General features: G+C 41.2%; 1 long non-coding RNA gene across 1 annotated transcript in view; it reads left to right on the top strand.

The window, feature by feature from the left end:
- The window catches only part of LOC140647663 (uncharacterized), a 45,194-nt gene that overhangs the window by 17,287 nt on the left and 4,939 nt on the right, over positions 1–22,968 (top strand). Inside the window, exon 3 of the long non-coding RNA XR_012040902.1 lies at positions 22,513–22,614. This is a non-coding gene — a long non-coding RNA (uncharacterized lncRNA). The remainder of the gene's footprint in view (positions 1–22,512; positions 22,615–22,968) is intronic.

Below are 22,968 nucleotides of genomic sequence, written 5' to 3'. Positions count from 1 at the left end.
AGAGAAGCCAAGCTAAATGCCTAAAGGAGTTTGAAGGAGATGGTGTGAATACCACCTGTGTTTCTACTCAGAACCTAATTTTTCAGTAATTTGTAGTTTTACTGTAAAATTTCTCTTGGAGCTCAAACTTTGCACACATGAAGTCAAAGAGACTTGTAACAGCCACCAATTTGTAACAGCTGAGGATCTGGCCCAGGATCTGTAATTTTGTTTTTAATAGCTGTTTGGAAGAGATTATTTTACAACTTGTTCTAATATGTACATTCCCAGTAGACTGCTCAGGTAATTACTTGGGCTGCAGTTCAAATATTCTACAGTTTGAAATATACTTGCAGAAAAATCTATTTTTCTGTGTACAGAGGGTATAGAACAGTCACTTCTTTGGCATGCATAGCTATTCCTTTGCAAACAAATCCAAGGTTTTAGGTGTACAAATGAGGGAACATGCAAATATTTTCAGTGTGTATTTAGGGATATATTTAGAAATTCATACTTTTACACAGCAAAAATTTGGTACATGGCAACACACTAGATTATACAGAATAAAAAATGAAGAAGTGATCATGAAAAAGATTGGAGAAAGGTCTTATATGCCATCTTGAGTGCTGCTGACTATCTCATTGGCATATATAAAAGATACTACTTTTCTACCTGTGACTTTCTCTTATGTTCACAGGTCAGTAGGGGTTAATTTAAATTCCTATGCCATATTTATCTATATATTTATATTATGTATCTCCATGATTAATAAAAAATTAAAGATCGCTGAGCCACGACAAATTAAACTGATATTTTAAACAAGGTGTTCAAGGCTGATGATAATTTGGTGCTTTAAAGATCCTCCCTGCACAAATGTGAAATTATTCTGAACTGGGCACAGTGGATGCATAGGACAGCTTCATAAATTAATTTTCCCAGGTTAGAGTCTTGACAAACTGCCTCCGTTTGTATTGTGAAATGTATTTGCTGGGTGTATTTCTCAGCCCTGCTCCTGATTTCCCATGGAACCCTGCCCTTTATATTAGAGGTGAATAATTAGATCACTGGGTTTAATGTTATTATGCAGCTTGCCAAGGTTTGGTATGCTATCACTTGCTAGAAGGTGTTCTCGGTCACCCTAACGATTCTAAGGCAGGACTGAGTCTTTATTTTCCCTTGGGAATCAACCTCAGGGTGGCGTCACTCAGTCAATGCATGACTTTTCTTTCAGGGTTTAACAAGCCTCACCAAAGACTAAATGGTGTATTGTAAAACCAGACCTGCAAAGTCTCACACACCTAACAAATGAGTCCCACTCCTTTTTGCTTAAGGAAAAATTAAACAAAGAAAAAAAAAAAAGAAAAGTTTTTGCCTAAAGGGATTTCTCAGTGCTATGAGGAAAAAAATCAAGTCAAACAAATCATCTTTCTCATACTTAGAGACTCAGTGACATTATCTTTTGCATGACACCATAACTGTGCTTTGGTGGTAGTGATTAAATGGGGTTCAGCAGGCTAAGCTCTGTCTGAGAAGTTCTGTGTTTAAGAGAAAGGACTTTGTGAAGGATGGGTTATTTGGCTTGCTAGCAGTTTCAAAAAACTGAATAAAAAGGGGCCAGACAAGATTTTGAGGAAGATTTTTTACTATTTGAGAAATAACTTCAAGAGAATTTCAAAATAAAGTTTTCTTTAATCCAGGGATCAAAATACTTCACATTGAAACATTGTTAAGGTGTTTAAATGGTTAAATAGTATTGATACTTAAAATGCTTTAAAATATCCTTATTTTCCCTCTACACAAAATAATTGGGTAAAATGGCTGCATCTTTCATGGCATATTTCAACACCTCTATTCTGAAAAGGGTCTGTGGCTGCAAATTTTGTCTAACTCCAGTTAGAATGACCTGAATTTAATACTGTCTCAGAGGGCAAGTTGGGAATAGATTTTTTGTACATTTTGTGCTTTTACATGCTGCAGGGCACATATGAGTGCTCTAGAGAGAAGACTAAATTGGCACTAAAGAAATTCACTGTGATATCACAAGCATCTTTGAAGTGAATGGCTGCTTCAAGTTACAATATCAGTGCTTTGTCTTTATTCCACCTGCACATTCATTTAATCTAAATATACTATAATGAATATCCTCCTAACCTGAAATATTTAACCTCTAAGAACCCTTTACAGATACAGCATTACCTTTTCATTTCACACACATAAACTTTTTCTCTCTAATTAGGTCATCCCCTCTCCTCCCATACCCCCCACAACCTGCATAGGGGCATCCACTTTTAAATAATAAGACACATAATTAGCCATTAATACACTGAGGGTTAATGAGTAGGTATAATCTTATTAACCTAATGGAAGTTACAGGTGTAACTTGTAAGCAGCCCTAGGCTGCCAAAGAGTGCAAAGGAGTTATTGCTATCTTTAAATAAAAATTAAATAAACATGATTCATATCTCATTTTTCTTCATGTAACTTGGCATTCCAGAAAGTTTTATGATTTTGGCTGAGATGATTATTTGCTGCAAGCAAAAGGCTAGGAGATTTGTCCTATCTGAAATTTCTAGCAAAATTGCTGCTGTTGATAGACTTTTCCTATGAGACCCATAGACAGTATGTTTTCCTTCAGATATTGTAACTTTTTGTTGTTGTTTTCTAATAATTCGATTGGAAAATAAGATTTGGAAAAATATCTATACATTTCTAATTCGAGATCATGGGGAAAATTCTTGCTGTGTTTTAGTGTGCTACCAAATTTAGGCGAATGTGTCTTTCTGTGAAATGTTGTGTACGGCTGTTGCTATCATCATATATATTGTGCATAGTATTGTACTTAGTTGCTGTGATCTCCGTGACCACTTGTCTGTACCCCGGTTTGGTTTGGAGCCAGCACTTTCTCTGGCTTTACAATGCAATTATTTACATCCACAAATATGAGTGTTAATGAAAAGCTGTTCGTCTGTAATTGCAATTAACTAGTGAGCTTCTAAATGAGAGTGACCTCAGACACAAACACTACACATACAACGTACTTATTCTTCATATTTGAGGCATTTTTTTTTATATATAACTTTTCATGCTTGCTTTAAAAAAAAAAATTTTTGCAGTTCCTGAAGTAATTTGATTGCATTCATTGACCAGAATATTTCCCTGTGACAGCCAAAGGCACAGTATGTTTAAATGTTCATTAACTTCCATTAATTAATTAAATAAATTTCATTAACATATTATTGAGTGGGGGGTTTGCATTATATTACAAAAGGATTCTTAGTCCTGTATTTCTTTTCTTAGAATGCCTCAGAGCTTTTTTTTAATTATTATTAAATGCTACTTCATTGGCAGTTACAATTTTTATCACGAAAATGCTGTGCATTTACCAGAGTTTTCAATAGCATCTCACTTTTTGGAAGAAGCAGTGCATAATGTAGCATGCAAGACCTTTGATGTTCTCTGGAAAATGAATAGTGACTGGAGGGCAACTCTATCTAGCTATGGGTTACTCAGGTCTCGTGGGAGAAAAGTTAAGTCCTATTCTGCGTGCTACCGGCTGGGAACCTGCTGCTTCCCTCCATCTGCCTTCTCTGTGTGTTTCACCTGCCCCCTTGCCAATCCCTGTCTCTTCATACAGGCCGTGGAGCAGCAGATAGGAGGTGGAGCAGTGCAGCAGCAAGCGGAGCTGGAGATTTGCTGGCAGGGCTCTCTGAATTGCTCTAAGCACTGAAGCTGGCAAGGGGTGAGGGTGAAGCAGGTGGAAGGGTGTAGTCACTTAAGAAAAAGATGGGATGGGTGGAGATCAGGAGTGGGAAAAGGGGTGAAGACAATTTATCAGGGATGGTTAGAGAGATGGTATTCAAAAGTATATTCTTCTGCCTTTGAGCTTAATTGCTCAATGATAAAGATACCTATCCTTGATTTCCTTAGAGCTATCTGACAATCCCAGCTAAAAATTGCCAGAGATTTCTGTTCAGTCAATGACTGCTAGGATTGGCTCCTAGAACATTTAAAAGCTGTGTTGTCAAATGTGACCTCAATATCTGAAGAGCTAGATTTCCAGTCAAATTCAGGACACATGGAGAGCTCTCAGGTACAGGGATGCCAATGGGTGTTTTCCAGTGAATGCAGGACTATAAGACTGGAGGAGACCTCCAGGGCAACAGTGCTCTGCTGTCACAGGCAACCACACCACAGAGCATTTTCATGAACCAATCTAGCTCCATCTAAAAGTTATGATAAAAGTTTTGCTTTTCCTATTGAAAGTTTGTACCTGAACTTTCCTCCTATAATTCTCACAGCATATTGACTTCAAAGGGATCATAGCTTTTCTTCTAGGTTATCATCTTCAGAGGGGATGTGCACGTGCAGCTTTAATTGATGACATTTCCAATGGGCTTGTTCCCAAAGCTGACAAAATCAAAAGCACCCCCCCCATGTTCATTATCAATAATTTGAACTAAAAACTGTTCAGATCAGGATTGAACCCATGTTAGAAATTGTATTGCATACTGATGTCTCCTATGTCTTGATACAGATTCAAAACCCTTAAGATTATAGTCTTAAAATTGAGAGGCATCATGCATATGTAATTTTGACCAGTAAGAACCTATGCTGTTGACATTATCATTCAGTAAAATTGCTGAGTTGAGGGAGATTAATGCATTGTGCAATGCATGAGAATTATCTCTTGCTAATTAATCCTTCTTTGTTTGTAATCTCATGAGAAATATTTTTTCAAGTATGTCTGGAAGGAGCATACGGGTGCATCCTTAATATTTTATCTAGTCTTTTTTTTTTTTTTTAAAGGCCTTAAACCAAATTTTCCAGTTACATTTTTTTTTGTCTGTAATCTTAAATCATTGTAACCTAAAACCTGGGTGAATATTAAAGAGAAATCCCCTTCTAGCTTAAAATAGTGCTAATTAACTTCCATAGTTAGAAGCCTAGTTTGCCTCCCTTGGCTTTATTCCTCCATTAGTGCTGTTTTTGCAGTCTCAGCAGATTTATGTACTGCCTTAGGTTCAGCTTAGATTTTTTCTAACTTCATTTTTTATTGGGTTTGTTGTTTAATATTAACAGCTGTACTAATGAGCCATTATTGCGTTCTGATCATGAAAATAACTTGATACAGGTAAGTAATTTCTATGCATTAGTGTTTGCAGTGTCAGATCTCTGCAACCATTAAACTCAGCTAGAACCATCAGAACAGAGAATACCGATTAATTTATCTCAGTTAAAAGGCTTGATTCTCATTTTCCTTGAGGGTCATTTGCATATTCTTAGACAAGGCATAAAGGAAAATCGAATATTTAGTGCATCATACTACTGCTTTATTACCACTACCGTAATAAAGATTAAATTTAAAATTCATTCTTGTGTGCAAGCTTCAGTCAAAAGCAACTTGATCAACACTCCCTTTATACAACAACTTTTCTTAACCGTCATCTTATTATTTTTTTTTTTTAAAACCTAACTATGTCTTTGATAAATGATATGGTACAAGAGAAAGACAGGACTGTCTCTAAAAGCCATCTAACTGTATTTCCTGCTCAGAGGTCTTTCCCTGAAAAGGTTCCTCAAAGTTAGGATTTGGCGTAACAAGTTCCTTCTTACCTGATGGGAGCTGAGCGTTCTCAGTCCTTTCTCCGAGACAGACAGCTCTTTGAGGAGCTGGTCCGCAAGCAGAATAGTTGTCTCAGGACCTGGTAGGTGATCACCAAAAAGAGCATCGCTTAGTTTTATTTTCTTGTCAAATGACCCAGTGAAAGTTAGCTGTAGTTTTCCCACAAGAAAATTACTAGTTTTCTCCTCAGTCTTTATTAGATTTCATTATAGATGCAAAAGAGCATAGTGTCAAACAGCTGACTTTTGTTTTAATTAGCAAAACTGATAGTGGTTAGGTGGGATGGAACTGATTAGTGAAAAGAACTCTGGAAGAGATAATTTAGTTAAGAGCAATATGCAAAGCAATAAAAAAAGTATTTAAACATGTTTTTAGTGGTTACAGATCTGCTTTTCTCTGAGACCATCAAAGTTGTTAATCTGAGTGTCTTTCAACATCTCTATGAGATACAAATTGATTTTTACTATCATGATTACTGAAAGGGAAGCCAAGGTAGAGGGAAGCCAAGCCTCCTATTTTCAAAATGGCCTCACACAAAATGGTTCACACAATTTCAGTTCACTAGCTTCAGACATATAAGGCTTGATTATCAGTACTACTGAATAAAGCCTGCCTAAAATATGGGAAAGAAGAGGGGAAATTACAGAACTTTGCCACAGATTTTTTTCTACCCCTCACTCCAAAAAATAAATCATTAAAATTGGCATGTGAAGTCCCATTTCTACTCTTTCCATCTCTCCAACAATACCAAAGCAGAATTTTAACGTATTAAAATTAGTACAGTATGTTCAGTCTCCCTAATTTTTAAATTCTTCTGGTGGGTACTTCTTACATTGATTTTGAGAAACTTGGCTGTGGACTCTTTTTCCATCCAAAATAATCGTTTGCAACAAACCTTTCTTCTAGCGTAATATGTATAGTATTTTTGGGAATGTTAGCAGTTTCTCTCTGAACAATAGGAAGACTGTGTCTTAGAAAGCTCTGGAAAGGATTTAGAGGTCAAAGAAGACAAGTCACTCAACATGAGTTCCCAGTGAGATGTTCTGGGAAAAGACTGATGTGGTCCTTTGATATATAAGAAGGGGAGTTGTGAGTAGCGTAAGGAGGTGTTTTTACCTCTATCTCACACTGGGGAGATTAACATTGAAAATACTGCATACTGTTCCTGTCTCTTAGCAGTGTTGTTGTAACTACGGTGGTCTGAGGATACAAGGAAGATTTGTAGGAAGGGATGCCTCTTTTTTTATTGGACCAGCTAACATACTTGGAAAAATACAGAAAAACGGTTGGGCATATGGGCCTTTCTTCACATTGTGACGTCTGCATTAGGAAAAATTGGCAATAGTACGGAAAAGAGAAATAAAAATTATTCCAACCTGGGAAAAAAATACAGTAGGGTAAGAAAGAGAAGCAATTCAAGGTGTTCATCCTGTTAAAAAGAATACTGGGTGCATGAATATCTTCAGTACAGGGCAAGTTCTGGGCGCTAGTGGGCACTCTGATTTGGAGATGAAAGTCACACTGGGGAGGAAAAGAAAGACATAGTGAGGAAGACAGTAACAAATGCAAATAAATAAGAAATAAGGCACTATTTTTTAGAAAAAAAAGATGCAAGTAACCATGCTGGGTGTGTGTATGCATGTACATGCACAGGTGCCTCCAATAACTTTTGAACTTGTTTCTCTGCAGCCACTCTTGGCAAGGGGGGGTGGGGGTGGGGGGTGGAAGGTCTGAAAAGCAGTTATGTTTCTACAGGTTTCATGAAAGTATGTGGTCAAGAATAGGTGAAATCTCTCTTAGAAGAACCCTGACAGAGACCTATAATGATCTGAGGTACCACCAGGGCTATAATTTGCATTGTCACATTAGTAAGACACAGAGGATCCACAAGGAGTTGGGGAAAAGACCTTAAAAATATTCCGTATATGGGAAGAAACTTTAATCACAGCTCACAGCTTGTTAGGCATCGAAGTCAATCAACCATGAAACACGAATCCATAGGGGACTAAGCTTTATTAGTCCCAAGCCTACATTAGTTGTGTAATACTTAGGGTGATTAGCTGTTGGGATAAACTTCCAAGGGAGAAGTGGGTTTGCCATCTTTTGAAGTCTTTGGATGTCTTTTTTGGAAGACAGCGAAACACAAGTAATTGGGTTAACAACAGGAGTAAGTGAATGCAATTGTATGGCCTTTATAATAGAGAAGGGGAGGCCAGATGATCTAATGATTTCTTCTGGCCATAAAAATCTATGAATCCACGAATTATAAATGCAAAGCACCTCAGACGAGCCTTGAGAGGAATTGGCATGATGTGATCCAGCTAATTAACGACATAGCTACTGCCAAACATTTGTGTACGTCCAGGTGAAAGCACCCCAGCTTGGCTACCACGTTAACGTGCTCTGCTCTAACATCTTTCATTGTTGTCAGTGGAATGTTAATAGATGGCGGCAGCACAACAGGGGTGAGGACGGACAACTGGGAAAAGTTTAAGATAATGTCATCAGAACTGAGTGCTGTCACAGTATAATGGTCTCCTGCTGGTACCTAAATGCAGAGGAACTCACGGAAAATTAAACATCAAGGCATGTTCATTTGCAAAGCTGGAGATACAGATCCTATGGCGATCTCCTGTTACAACGGGCTTATTTCTGCTTTACTAAATGGATGTGGAAGCAGTGGACCAATATTTGCAATTTTTTTTCCTACGTGGCCAGAAACCAGGTGTACTTTGCTGTGTACTGCATTTAGACGGAGGAGCATTTATCTACTAAATTAAAGATTAAAAAGTGTAGATTCAGAATGGATTCTGATTCTGCTGCTAATTCTGCTCCTGCTTATGATCTCCTCTAGCTCCTGGGTCAGAGGCACTTTTGATGTCAGCTGCCGAATAGGTATTTTAATTTGAAAGTACCTCACAGTTTGGACATGGTAGGAGCACTCCCGCAGCCAGCTACTACCACTTACTTGATAAATAGCTTATCAAGATGCAGTATCTCACTCAGTTTGGGTTGTGTGTCCTTACATAAGACATACTGCATTGCAGGCCCAGGTATTGTGTGAAAATTTTAATGAAAATAAACCTGGAGTTTCTCTGTAGACTTTAAAGGAAGTAAGACAAGGCCCTGAATTTCCCCTTCTGTATAGAAAAGACGTGGTACTTTATTAAAAGACGTAGTACTTTATTGTGAGAATTCACTAGGACATGCTAAAAGAACATGGAGAGAAAGGTGAGTTTTGTATATATTCATATGACTCCAGCAACTAGTACTTCAAGAAAAATACTGATTATTGTAAGACCTGAGCACAGGATGACCACGAGAGTTGGCAAGGCTGCTTCACAATTAACAATGTATGACAGGTCCAGTGACTAACGACAGCTACTTGTTATTCTTTTGTTAGCTGTGAAACCACGTTACATTTGGATTTGGTTTTCATAAATATCTAAGCTTGTTGGTATCTGGATCTAGGATTTTGGCTTGGATGCAATTATAATTTGGATCTTATCTGACTAGCTGAAGCCTTTTTAATCTGTATCATTTAATGCAGGGCAGCCACCTAGCATAAATACTGCTGTGTGACTGCTGGCATTTTGGTAAAGCGTTTTTAATCCCTAAATATTTTTCAAGACTTGCCTATACTCATTCTTTAATAAGTTCACTTTAGGCCAGCAATTTCACCAAACTTTTTGAAGAGGTTTTCTGAGGAAAACATGTTTCTCTTTTAATAGATTTTTTACTACCTTTTAATCAACAATGCATGATTTAACAAAGTTGTCATATGTATGGTCATCTCTGAGAGGTAATGCAGGATTAAATTCTCTATGTATATTTATTCAGTCTTTCCATAAATTTTAGCACATTTGCTGTATTGATGAGAATGCTAAATTGGTGAGTGTGTAACTTTATGCTTTCACATTTTCTAGGTGATATTTGTTGGGTTTTTGGTTTATGTTTTTTTTTTTTTTCCCCACTGTGTTTTCTGACATTATGTAGTGCTGGAAGTGGAAAAGTTTAATGGAACAGTAGTCTTTCAGCGTGACACATCATGTGTAATCTTTCACTATTGTCCTTTGTCCTGCAACAGCTGACTGAGAGAGTACCTGCACAGCAGATGATGTTTTCCAGACACCAGTGAAAGCCTGATGTTATTTCTTAAGAATGCAGCAGCTACACAACAAACTGGAACAACACCACTCTAAACCTAATTCTTCCATTGGTTTCCCACCTGTCTTGCTGCAGAAACAGTTGTCCTTGCTGATTGCTCTGAAGATACTTTTTAAATTGGCTACTGACAGCTGTAGCTTCTCCACTTGTATTGAGTGCTGAGAATAGAAAATGCAGTCCTCAGAATGCAGAGGGGTCATGCAGGAAAATTTAGGCTGATAGTGCTAATTACATGTGCAGAAAGATCAGAGTGCTGGAGGTGAGCCTGACTCTGCAGAGGTGTGCTCATTCCTAAACATGAGAGCCACCTTTTGCATCATGCGTATAGTATTTCATATTGGAGGCAATGGGAATCATTCTGTTATGTTATCCCGTCAGATCCAGCACACTGAACAGGGCAGGACTGGCTTGGTATCAGAGGCTGAGGGTTCTTGGAAAACACTTAAAATATTGCAAGAAGTGCTTTCAGTACAAATCTCTCAGGTTTGATATGTGAATTTCTCAGATTTCCTGTACTTCCTCCTTTTCTCCTACCCTGGTAATATATATTACAGTCATGCTATATCAAAATATAGACATCACAACGAAATCATCATTAGGTCTGTACCAGCCCTCCTGAGCTGATGTTGCACAGATGAAAGAGCTTAAAATGGTACCATTAGAGCTTCCAAATTCTGGATGAATATTGTACTGAGCTCCTGACCGTGTATTTCTTCAAGTATAGGGGTAGTAATCCTTTTTTCCTGGCAGAACTCCTCTTTGAATGATTCTATTTGCGCATCTAAAATTCCCCCTGTCATTTCATTTGAAAAAAGGATCCCATTTCACTTTCTCCCCTGATACACTACTTTGTTCCTTCTTCGCATTTTGGTGATGGTGGAATAATTCTAAGACATTAGAATTGCCCTTTAACAGACACTTGCAGGAAAGCACTTTGGGTATTTTGAGGTTTATTCTTATAAAAGCTCCCCTTCCCTGTTTTGATCGTGTGCTTAAGTACCTTTGACTTCAGGAAGATGTGGGCACATATGTAAAGCTAAAATATGTTAACTGCTCTCCTGAGTATCGATGTGTTCCTAGTGCAGGACCTCAGCTTATAAATTGCAGTGGGATTCTTAGAGATGAAAGAAATGTTGTTCATGTTTCATTGTATCTTCTCTTTTAGGATAAAAGCCACACTACTGAATAATAAGTAATAATAATATAGAAACCATTAATTTATGTGGGCTTGTTAGGACATCTGAGCTCCAACAAAACAAAAAGATCAATGAAAATTTGGAAATGACGTGGAAAATATATCAGAGATGGGTTTGTATCATATATAGCTGGCCCGCTATGCTGGGAAAATTGCATACATTTAGGAAGTGCTATTACATATATTTTCAAAATGCTTATTTAAATCAGCCTCTACAAAAAGAAAATTAAAAAAAGTCCTGAAATCCTTCAAGCAAAAGCTTTGAAATTGGACAAATCGTTCGTGCCGCCCTCATCAATAAAGCAGTGTTCTGGCTCTGCTTTAAGCAGACAAAGCGCAGGAAGTTTAGAGCGCGAGCTGTGAGCTAAGGCCCTGTGACACGGCGAGGTGTTGCAGCTGATCCGTATCAAGCACCACAGCAAGGCCAGAGCCTTCACATCCTGTGCCAATGTCTCATTAGCCGGGTAGAGGGTGGGTGGGCAAGCTGCAAAGGACATTTGCCCTTGTACCCGGGCATTTTGGCTTTCTGCAGCTCTTACGGCCGCAGCCTCACCAGCGAACAGAAAGGGCAGTGCCCCCGAGCAGAGGAGCCGGTGGCGGCCATGGGAGCGCTGCAGCAGGAGCCTCGCTGCACCACGCCAGGGTGGCTCCTGGGGCAGGCTGCGGCACTGCTGCCAAGCAAGTCATCAATAGAGAGCTGAAAGCATTTAATAGCCCTGTGCTAGAGAGCAACATCATTACAGCAGGGTTGCAAAAATAAATACGAGAACTTAACCCAAATTACCTCATAAAATGGAATAAAACAGAGCACTTGATTTGCCCCGTTTGAAGTACTGGAGCAAGCCTGAGGGCCTGGCTCTTCCCTCACACACTCGGGGGCTGCTGGAGCCAGTGGTGTTAGGGTGATTTAAAGGTGATACGAGACCAAACAGGGCTTTTAATGTGAGTGGACACCACTGGGTTAAATTAATCTTGGGTGCAACTGCAGGGAGTGAAAGGGGATTAAGCTCCGGATCACTTAGGCGGTGGGAGAGCTGGGGTGCCAGCGGGCTGAGCCCCACAGGCAGCCCAGGGTGCATGGCCAGCTGCGTCTGAGCTTGCTGGGCAGCCAACTGGGCTGTGATGGCTTGCGCTGACCGGAGCTCGCCTGGCCGGGCCGCGCTGCCTTGGTGCAGTTGGGCTGGATCACGCCTGACACAGGGAGAGAGGGAGCAGCCGCGGCTCCAGCCTGTCGGGCCGCTCGGCAGGTTGATGGATGTGTTGGGCTGTGAGCGCTGGCCACCCCGGCCAGTCCATCCCATCCACAATGAGTTACAGTTTCCCGTTCTCCCTCCCGGCACCTCCTCCCTCTCTTCCTCCCCGCTGCCGCCCACCGCTTGGCCTGCAAAGCCCTGTCCTCGCACAGCGGTGCCCGCTGGGGCGGGCTGCCATTGCCCTGCTGCAGAGCCCCGCCGAGGCCCTGGACGAGGGAGCAGCGCTAGGCCGTCCTTCTGCTTTCTGACCAGGAGACATTTTCCTCCCTGGTTGTAAGAGACTGAGGTTTAACTGGAGAGGGGACAGTGCACAGACGGCGCCGGGGGCCTGGCTGGGGAGGGGACCCGTTCCCAGCCCACCTCTTGCCTCTGCGGCCCGCAGCAGCCTCCCGCCTCCTCCCGGGAAGCTGTCCGCAGGGGAGCCGCCTGCCCGCGGGGCGTCCTGAGGAAGCTCGCAGCGCGGCCGTCTCCCAGGGAAAATGTGCTCCAGCCCCGCCGTGTTCCCACCAGCTTCTCTTTTCCTCTCCACGCATCTGTTTTAGTTTTCTTCACATTTATACTTTAAAGATGATGTTCGCCCCTCCACATCCCTTCCCTCTCCACTGCCCCCCCCAGGAAGATGAAATTCATCTGCGCCTTGAAACAGGGCAAGAAACAGTAAATATTTATGGGTACCAGGGGAAGGTTGAACTGTAAACCACCACTTATCTCTACGTCTCTTATGAAAGGAATTAGCATTGCAAAATTTACATTAGGAAAAAAAAAAGAAGATGAGAGAGAACCATTTCTAAGATGTGAAAATGCTATGCCTCGTACCCATTTAAACTGGAGCAAACTACCTCTTCACAGGGCCAAATCTAGGGCATGGCCTTTTAACTGTAATGGCCAAATTAAAACAAATGGCCGAAATTAATCACTCCAGCCCTCGCTGAACGTGAAAGTTCAAGTGATGAGGAAATATGTGTGTAGCAGATTGCTTTTCTACAGTTTTATTTGAGTGAAGTCTTAGGGTGTTTTTTTGAAACAGTTTTAAGTGTATTCAGAGATACTGTACAGATAAAGATATGTAAGAACATAAAAATACCAATGTATGCAGCCAAGCACAAACAGCTTATATGCCTCTAAATCCAGAAGGGGCCATAATAACAGAGTATTCGGTATGGGTTGTTAGAAGCCCAGGCAAAGATAAAACTCCAATAAAAAGTACATTCTTTTATGTTCAGTGTTAAAGGAAAGGCAATGTAAAATGAGGATTTATGTTTGTGGGGGCAGGCAGAGGAATACAGGCCCTTTAATAACCTGGTGCGGTAGGAGAGGGAGCAAGCTCCAGTGGGGTTTCAAGAGCTCTCTCTGGCAGCAGAAAGGGCCTGAGGGAGCCTGGCTCTTTCAGAACGGGGCTGAAGACTTGGAGCTGGGCAAGGAGTACAGGGATGCTCAGCAGATTGCCTTCTTCCCAGTAAATCTCGGTAGAGCACCTAGCCTTAAAGACCTCATTTTTTCTTTTTCATCATCCCTGTTGAAGTCAGTTTTGGAGTATGCTTCTGGTGACATTTACCCTCTGGCTTCTCTTTGAGCAAGGCTGTTCCCCAAAGGGCCTTCACACCAAAATCAGGTTACTGTTGCCTTCAGTACAAGCAAGGTCATGTTCTAAAATTGCCCATTCTGGTAGACCTGCAATAGCTGGTTCAAGTGGTCAGGAGTACTTAGTGTAAGGAGAGTAAAAAGGCTTTGTCTTTTCCGTGTTGGTATCCCCAGTGGAGTAATACATAGCTGCTGGGGATGGAGCATTTAGTATTCTAGTAAACTTGGGCTTGTGGATCCTAACAGATAACTGAGAGTGAAACTGGAGTTTTCTCTGTCTGAGGCTGAAGAGCCTCTTACTCTGCTGTTTCCTCAGAAGAGGCAGAATTGGAAGAAACCTCAGTTCCTCAGTAACTTTTACCCTCTGTTTATTCATGATACTTATCCATAATAAGTTCTCCCAAAATCTTCTTACTACATTCCAGTTTTTATAAATGCATCTAGATACTGTTTTCTGGCTTCTGTGAAAGGTCAACTGAACAGAAACAGACACCAAATAAGTCAAATTTCATTGTCTCAATATAAGATCGATAACAGCATTTTCAGGGGAGAATGAGTCATGAGGAATTGCTGGCAAGGGTGTGGGGGTTGAATAACATCATCCTAAAAAACATGGTGTGACAAGGTTTCTTGGTTCCTTCACTTCTCTCCCAGAGACAATCAGACGTGTCATTTGTTCAATGGGATTACTAAATTATTTTTCCTACTGAGTAAGAGAACTACTGGTAAAATATGCTCTTACACTGAGTGTCTGTAAATCTCTTGGAGGATGGAAGAGGTGAGGAGGTTTTTTCCTTCTGTCTTGACTCCAGCATTTTTATCCAAGTAATTTCTTGTGTACAATAGGCTTCAACAAGCCTAATGACGTGGAGCTTCTGGAAATCCAGTCCATCACAGGGAGCTGAAGCTGATATGGATGTTAATAAAAACCATAAATGACAAGAAAACCTTGGAGTAGCTGTCCTACAAAGCAGATTTTGGGAGTATTGTGAAGGCTGTAATCAAGCTTTTATAAGTAAAGGTTTGTTCTCAGAGCTCTTAGAAAGTTCATGATTGTCTGCTGGTACATTTAATTGCAGTTTTCCTAAATTCAGGGCAATAAGTGTTGGACAACCCTCTCACATGTTGATTGTTTCTTTTTTTTCCTCAGTAATGTTAATATGAATTTTCGAGGGCTTCAGGGGAGCTTAGCAGACACTGTATGAGACTGTTGTGTGAGGACATTAATTTTAGAGGTGACATTTCTGAATTCAGCAGCAGAGGGAGAAGAGGGTCCGACTAAAGAGGCAACCTTTACCAACCTCCATCTGCTTAGTGATTTTATGTAAGAGCACAAGTGTCACAGGAGAGGTTTTCAGTGATTTGTGTGAGTGATAATAATCCATTACGTGACATATCTTGAAGTTCAAATGACTCCACTGAGCTCAGTCTACCACTGAATAGCCTGAGTAGCCTGCAAGTGAAATGGGGTGGGTGCTTTGACATTGTACTAGGGTTGTTGCACTGTGCCTGGTGTCCACCTGAAACTTAGTGCTGTGACCCTGCCCTCCGTTTCTATACAACTATATAGATGCTGGTGAGATGTCCACAAAATGAAACAGATTTTATATGGTACATGGAGACTCTTCCCAATAGTCTTTTCTTTGGGGTAAGATGAGTTGGAGAAAGAGAGTATAAGGAATTGCCAGCTTTTCCTGGCTACATGGGACCATTTCTGTGAATAATTTTTGTGCTGTCATTCCCAAGCTCAGGCTTTCCCAGACTTTGGAGGTTGGCTGGGTGTAAAAATTCAGCTCTATCTCCAAATATTCTGATGCTACCTTTAAGAGCATGGAACAAAAGCAATAAAAGTCAATGAATTGACTCTCTCTGGGTTCAAAGAGCTTTGAATCAAGACCTGACAGACTTAGCTGTATATAAAATAAAAACAAAAAGTATAAAGAAAAAGGAGTTTAAGATATCGTTTGCAATTTTAGGAAAACCACTAATCTCATTGCACTAATGACAAATACTGGAAAATGAAATGCATTTAAAGTTTCAAATATTTTTATCAAGATTAGGGAAGGGCATAGAGATTAAGGGAAAATAATTGGTGAAAATGAATGTAGTTTACTTATGGAAGGTATAAAATATAATAGCAGCTTATAGTTATGGATATAAGAGGAACGGAGCCTGTTTGCAATTAAATTCCTCTGCTCAAGTTTGAGATATGTGGGACTACAGGAGAAAAAGGTTCTGGGCAGCTTGATATAAAGAAGAGAGAGGATCCTGTGAAGTGCCTTGTGCAAGAGGCTCTCGCTGCCTAGCATCGTCCTGACGTCTCGGTGGGGCTGGGGTAGTTCTTGCAGCCCTCAAGTGCTGCAGTCAGCAGTAGTTCCTTCCTCTGTAGGTGACACATCCTCACCTGAGTCAGTACTCATGTCTCAATAGGATGTAGGGAACACTGCTGATGTGGGTACTATTTTTCGGAAAAGATATTAAAAAGCTTCTTCACAATTACTGGTCTTAAGTGTTCTGTAATTGTTTCTCTGGCAGTAGAGTTAATTTACTTCAAGTTGCCCTAATCCCAGTTCCACCTGGGATCCTTCCATTTACCTAATTCCCTCTGAACTTGCAGGTTGGATGTGGTATTTTCCTTGCTTTCCTGCTGTAATCTGTTGGGTCATGTTGCTGCACACCATTATACATATATTGCTATCCACTGCAAAGAGGTTGTGTTTCATGAGTTGAGTCTTAATTAGAGTTTACCAAAATGTTTTTTCAGTCTTGGAAAGCAAAGTGCTAAGTTATTACTATAATAATATTTACTATTTAATTACATTTCAGTAAGGTCTATAATGTTTTGGGTATGTTTTAGACGCTTACTTTCCGGGGAATGAAATCCCTGTAGCTTTTAATGTGATTTAGATCCTCTGTAGGTTAATAGTTCTAGATGCAAGTCCCAGTCCTTTCCACCTTGTTACACATTGATCCAGCCCACCCTTTAAGTGTTTATTAGACCACAGAATACCCTAGAGAAGTAGAGAACTCCCCTATATACATTAGATGAAAGGCTGAAATGTAGGCACAAGTTATGTGATTTGTTCAAATTTGTCCAGCAATTCAGCGGCAGAGGTGGAAGCAGAACCCAGGCGTTACACCCTGGCTCTTACGGCTTGTCTGCACAGAGAGGGCTGGAGTGTCCTAGAGCATCACAGAGGTTTTCAGCCTGGCATCCATGGGTGACTTTTAAGAAATTCACCACAGGTATCTAAAAAAAGCCAATGTGGACACACAAATGCAACAGGGAATGAGTGCCTGCCCTGACAATGATTAATGTTCACAAGGTTGGAAACTATTGGGAATAAATGAGTTGTTAAACTATCTACTTTGGACACTGGTAGTATCTGGATACTCATAGTGGCACGGAGCTTAATACAAAAAACTAACTGTGGCATACCTATGCTAGCCTGCTTCACTTCTGTGCCACGAGAGCAGGCATAGCTCAGCTAATCCTAGAACATGAAGTGCATGGCAAATACTAGGCAAAATTGTCATCGTGCCATGCTGTGGCTTTCAATAAAGCAAGTTTTGAAAGCTGATTCCGTGGATAAAGGAAAAATCTTTTCAAGTGTTTTTGATAAGAACCACAACATGAAATCTGGGTGGAAGTTAGTCACGTCCTCACCTGATAAGGAAGTTTTCTTCAGTAAATGAGTTGTGAAAGCCTGCTTGCAATTAGATGGAACAACTCCAGGTTGTACAAATGCATTTTCTGGGCCCTGATTTGTTGTTACCAGATTTGATCAACGCCCCTCTGAGCACAGCAGCCAGGTAGGGATTGAGTCCAAAGCACATGCTGAGGGCTTTTAGCTCTGGATAGCATCAAGAGGATTGGACTAAGATACTTCTGAGAAAGGGCTTGATATCCAGATAGGAGAGGTCATAAAAGCTATATGAAGGGAAAAAAGCCAGAGGATTGAGCTGGCTTGCAAGTGAGTTTCCAAGGTCAGGGAATTTTATTTAAAAAGCAATTACAAAACTTCTTACAAATGCTGAGGGACCTAGGAAGGGATTAACCCATCTTGTTAGTTGTACAAACCCTCTTACAACAGCAAATCTACCTGTAAGCTAATAAGGCTTGTGCAACCGTAATATCTGAGCAGAGTGCAGAGTGACTCTTCCCCTGCAAACAATGATAGGAAAAATGTTGCTTGGCTTTGAAGAGAGGCCCATTGTGTTCAGTCAGATGCAAAGGCATCTTGTTTAGATTCTTGAAGGAAGAGTCTCAGGCTGGGAGGCTGGCTGGGAGGCTGGGCAAAAAACAGTGGGGGAGGAGGCTGAGGATGCAGACCAGGGCAAAACATCATTAACAGTGAAAGCAGTAAAAGGAAGGTGGCAGGGGAGGAACGGGACCTGAAGATAGTTGTATTTTCAGGAATATATTCATGGATGTGTGTGTATGCCATGTGCATCCATGTGCTGTACTTGAACTCGAAAGTGGTGTATTTCTATTGTAATTACTCAAAGGTAGGTATCTAAATCTCCTTAGTTTCAAAAATCACAGCTACACATATGTATCTTGTGTGCTTATATGCATGATTAAATTTGTCTTTCCTCCCCTGTGTACATGGTTTTCCTTGGTAATAGGCCATGACACTACCATAATTTTTACTAAATCTCCCTTTTACAGTTGCTCATCATTTTCCAAAATGCTGTATTTGTTTTTAGTTTTTCCACAATTGATCTTGGCTAAAAAGAGAGTATTTTAAAAACTTGCAAAGTACACCACGGGACAGTATGTATATTTTGATCTCTACGTACATCTTTTCATTGATCTACATGTTTATATTTCTTTCTTTATGGGGATGGAGAGCAGAATGGAGACAAATAAATAAAAAGAAACATGACATTGCTAATATAAATGACCAGGCCATTGCTTCAGTGTCAGAATGCAATTACATCTGACCTGGGACTGGAATTCACTTCTCAGCAGGCCTGCTTAATGATTAGTTTTATTGTTTCTTCATCACCCCTACTGGGGGGTTCATTTTTACTGGTAATGGAAAAAGACTGTTGCCCCTGGATAAAAAGCTGGTCATGAAAGACAAAGGGCTGATTGAGGACTGCTAGGCTTTTCAGCCCGCATACCACCTCTTCTTTTGCTGTCCTGGCTGACAGCAGGAAAAACAGTGAAAGGGGTCAAATCTTAAAGGGCCTTCAGGGTAAGGAGCATTGTGCTGCACACAGAAATTAGCTGGAGAGGCTTTATAGCTCAGAGCAGTTCTGATCACTGGTGTAAGACAAATTGAATGAAAATCTTTGCAGCAAGATATTGCAGGTACCAGACATTGCTAGTATGATTAGTATTGAGTCTGAGACAGTAAGCATGGTTAGCAATATAACTGTGGTTTGCAAACACCTGCTCACACTCCCAATCCCAGCATGCAGGTACAAGTACACTTCTAGCAACAGCTAGAAATTTCCCAACAGCTGCAACAGGTAAAGACTAGTTTAAATCCTTGGCAAAACTTGTGTGCCGGCTGCTACCTGTTCGGAAGTGTTTCCAAAGGGGTTTATTATAAGCCCTGGCGTAAATAAGAATACAAATAGTTCCTGTTTGTTTGCTTTAGTTCACTGGGTACATGAAATGTAGTATGACTCACAAAGTTGTAGGATGAGTCTGAGGTAGAATTACACATGTTGTGCTATCTGATATTATGAGATGTAACAGGTGTCTGTGAAGGCAGTTTCCCCATCTGGAAACAGTGCTTTGGGGAATTTAGGCTGCTGGTGGAGGAAAGGCTGGTTGGTTTACACTAGTGATGATAGGTGAGCTACCAGGGAATTGGAATTGGTGGTTTCTTCAGCTGTGCATCTATAGGCTGAGGTGCGTATTGAAACCACAGTAACTAAATGTCTGAGTTTGCAAAAACTTGACTGGAAGCTTCATGAGAACAGATACAAAGCTGAGAGAGTCTTGCCAAAGAGCAATGACACTGCTCCCTCCCCACACCAGTTCAGCCAGACAGAAATAAAAATAAAATAAAGCTTTTTTAAAATCTTGATACTGTAAGTTCAAGACTACCCACTGGTGTAAATTAGCAATCATTCAAGGACTTCAGTGCAGCTTTTAATGTTTAATATAGTAATAAATCACTTAATAATGAACATTCTTTTTTTATAATAGAATCTGCAACATAGTAAGTCAAGAGGGAGTTAAAATTACACAGTATGCATGTAAAGAAAATGTGGTCACCTGTGAACCTCAGACTTGCTCCCTCAAATGAACTGGAAGGCCTTTCGATGGCCTTTAAATTTGACTAAATTCTGAAATGAATTGGAAGCATAGGACCTGAAATCTGAACAAACTAGGGACACACCAGTGTCTGCAGCGCATGTATTCACCTGAGAGTTGGGTCCTCAGAAAAACATGTTCTCATGATCTATTCCAAGTGGGTGATTATGCCCCAAATGTTCCTAATTTGTATAGATAGTTATTCAGCTCTTAGAGATAATTATCATGGTGTCAGTTAGGGCCCAAACTATGCACGCACTGGCACATCCACATCACTTGGTATTCCTAGGCTGTGTGAAATTCACCTCTTCAGCCTGCTGACGAGTTTCAAACAATCAGATTTGGAGTGAAACAGCTGGGAGGGCTGGCAGGAGCTGGAGATCGCCATCAAGCCTTGTAGCAAATTCCCAACAGCCCTTCTGCGGTTTCTTCTGTGTCCTGCAAGCAGCACCACAGCCACTGTGGTGGCTCCTCTGCCCAAAGTGTTGGAGTCCCCACAAGGCAGGACAGAGTAGGGCATCCCTTCTTCCTTCCTATTCTGTCTGTGGGTGGGCTTTAGGAGGACCTCTGTGCTATTCGCTCCAGGTCATCTGCCCAAGAGCCTGGATGGTCACTCCTTGCTTTTGATTTGGAGGTTGCCCAGGAAGAACAGAGAGCATGTGTCTTTCTTGAGTGGATTGTGCAAGATTTAGAGACAAATGCTGTTGGCATAGAGATTTGACACGACACCTGTGCAGAGCCATGGCCAAAGAGACTTCTCTTGATATTTCCCATCTTTTGCAAAGCTGACATATCAGGATTTTGGTAGTGTAAGCTAGACTCCCTGTGAGCTGCCTGGCTGCAAAGCAGGTCAGGGTGGGCTGGAAGGCTGTTTCCCTTGTCCGGTGCTTTGTGTGACTTCCAGAGGCAAGGTCTTCACTCCCAATCCCCCGTGCATATGCACACATAATATTCTGAGGAAGTTCTCCATTGCTCTCACTCTCCATCTGGGCTTTGCCATGTCCATGGGTGTTGGTGAGTCCTCCTGATCCCATCTAGCTCTGTGGGCTCCCTACAAGGAGAGGACATCCAAGCCTTTGAGAATACATTAAGGAAACAAGGTAAATACCTATAGGCCCTGCTTCTGTAACCCTGTACAAAGTCTTTGGGAAAGGACATGCAGTCATTAAGGCACAGGAAGCCTATGGAGGAAGGTATTGCCTCCTCTCTCCTATGTGAGCTGCCTGGTAGGGGTATCATTAGGCTGGGGTGGGAGTCTGGAAGGTGATTGACCCACACTTTCCTTTGGCTCACATTTTCCCTTCATGCTCCCTGGGTCCCCCTGTACTACAGGGCTAGCAAATAGCGGTGTGAGTCAGGTAGTGCCACGTGTTATGGTTGTGAGGTAGGCACGGTGCAAGTGGGATGGGTATAGTGCAAAGCACTAGAAAGGGGTTATCGAGGGTGTCACTGGGTTTTGTCACTGGGACTGATGTTGAGCCTAAGGGTGCTGTAGGTGATTGTGCAATGGTGCGCTCCACCATTGCTGGAGTGACCTAACAGGGCATGTTTTATATAGCTGAAGAAATTAAGGACAGTCTTTTAACTCAAATAGAGTTTGGTGTATAAGTAGGAAATAGAGTTAAATATGTTTTTTTGGCCAACCTCACAGAAAAAAACCCCATATCTGTGGAATAACTGGAGGTTAAGCTCTAGTCTTCTGCATCTTGAATGACTGAAGTCTCATCCTTCCTCTGACTGCAACAGTTCATTTCCTGGGGTCCTGGTTTCCTGGCGATGAAGAGAGGTAGTAGCAGAAGAAGAGCTATGGATGCCGCCAGAGTGGAAGGAAAAAGCTGTTGTTTTGCAGATCTCTAGGCTGGTGAATGCAGCTACACAAAAGGATGGAGACAGCGTGTATAAGTGGTGCCTGTGTTCTCATTTGGCTGAATTACACACTAAAGTCATTTATAACAAAGGGGAAAAGGTGTATTGTTAGTAATTGTTATGTTAAGGAGTGAACCTAACTTGCTGATTTAGCATCCATTTCCTCTTATAAAAGAGAGGAGAAAATGACAGTAGAGGGTGGGGAGACGTGGCAGGGAGCAGTGTAGACGGTAGGAGCATTTCAGAATCATTTCAGCAGATTTCTGCTAGGTTTAGTGGCTGCATTATCTAATCTTTTTTCTTGATTGGAGTGGCAGGCCCAGCACGTCCAGCAGGGATGCCACATTAATTCACCATGGAGCACAGTGTCAAGCTCAGGGATGGAGAACAGTGAGGCCTCTATGGAGTATTTGCTGAAAAGTGTGATGGGAGCCAAAGCAGAACTATAGAGGAGGTTAGGAAATATTCAAATACAAGATCAAAGTGGGTGACCTTAATTTCCTAACTTGCTTAAATTAGTTGCTGTTTGGTCACTTAATCTTTCAATGATTATTGACGTCTTACCTTCTAGGTTCCCTTCCTCTGGTTTGTGCACAGACTGCACTGTCAGAATTTTTGAGCCTGGTCTGATGAAAATTACATTCAGCTCTGCAACCCTGAAGATCACATGAAGGTAACTGCCTGAGTGGCAACTTCCTCCATGGCGCCGATGGCATTTCTGAGTTTATGGGCACACATGCTGGTTTTATGAGACCCTGCAAAAACCAGATGAGGTTGCTGGCGATTCAGAATGTCAGCGTCATGCTGGCCTGCCATGTAAATCTCTTGTTGACGTACATGAGGACCGTCATCCCAATAAAACAGAGGATGCCAATAACGTGCCGTTCCGGTGCCTTTTCATCAGGGAAAGAGTCAGTCAGAAAGCAAGGCAAATGTGAAGGGCTGCTTACTGCTCCAGAACAGTTTGTAACTGTCACATTGTTAATTAATGCTATGTCTGATGAGCTCAGCAATCTTCTCACCAGAT

Source organism: Ciconia boyciana, chromosome 2, assembly GCF_034638445.1.
Source record: "Ciconia boyciana chromosome 2, ASM3463844v1, whole genome shotgun sequence".
NCBI classification, from domain to species: domain Eukaryota; kingdom Metazoa; phylum Chordata; class Aves; order Ciconiiformes; family Ciconiidae; genus Ciconia; species Ciconia boyciana.
This window is presented reverse-complemented; position numbering and strand designations above follow the sequence as displayed.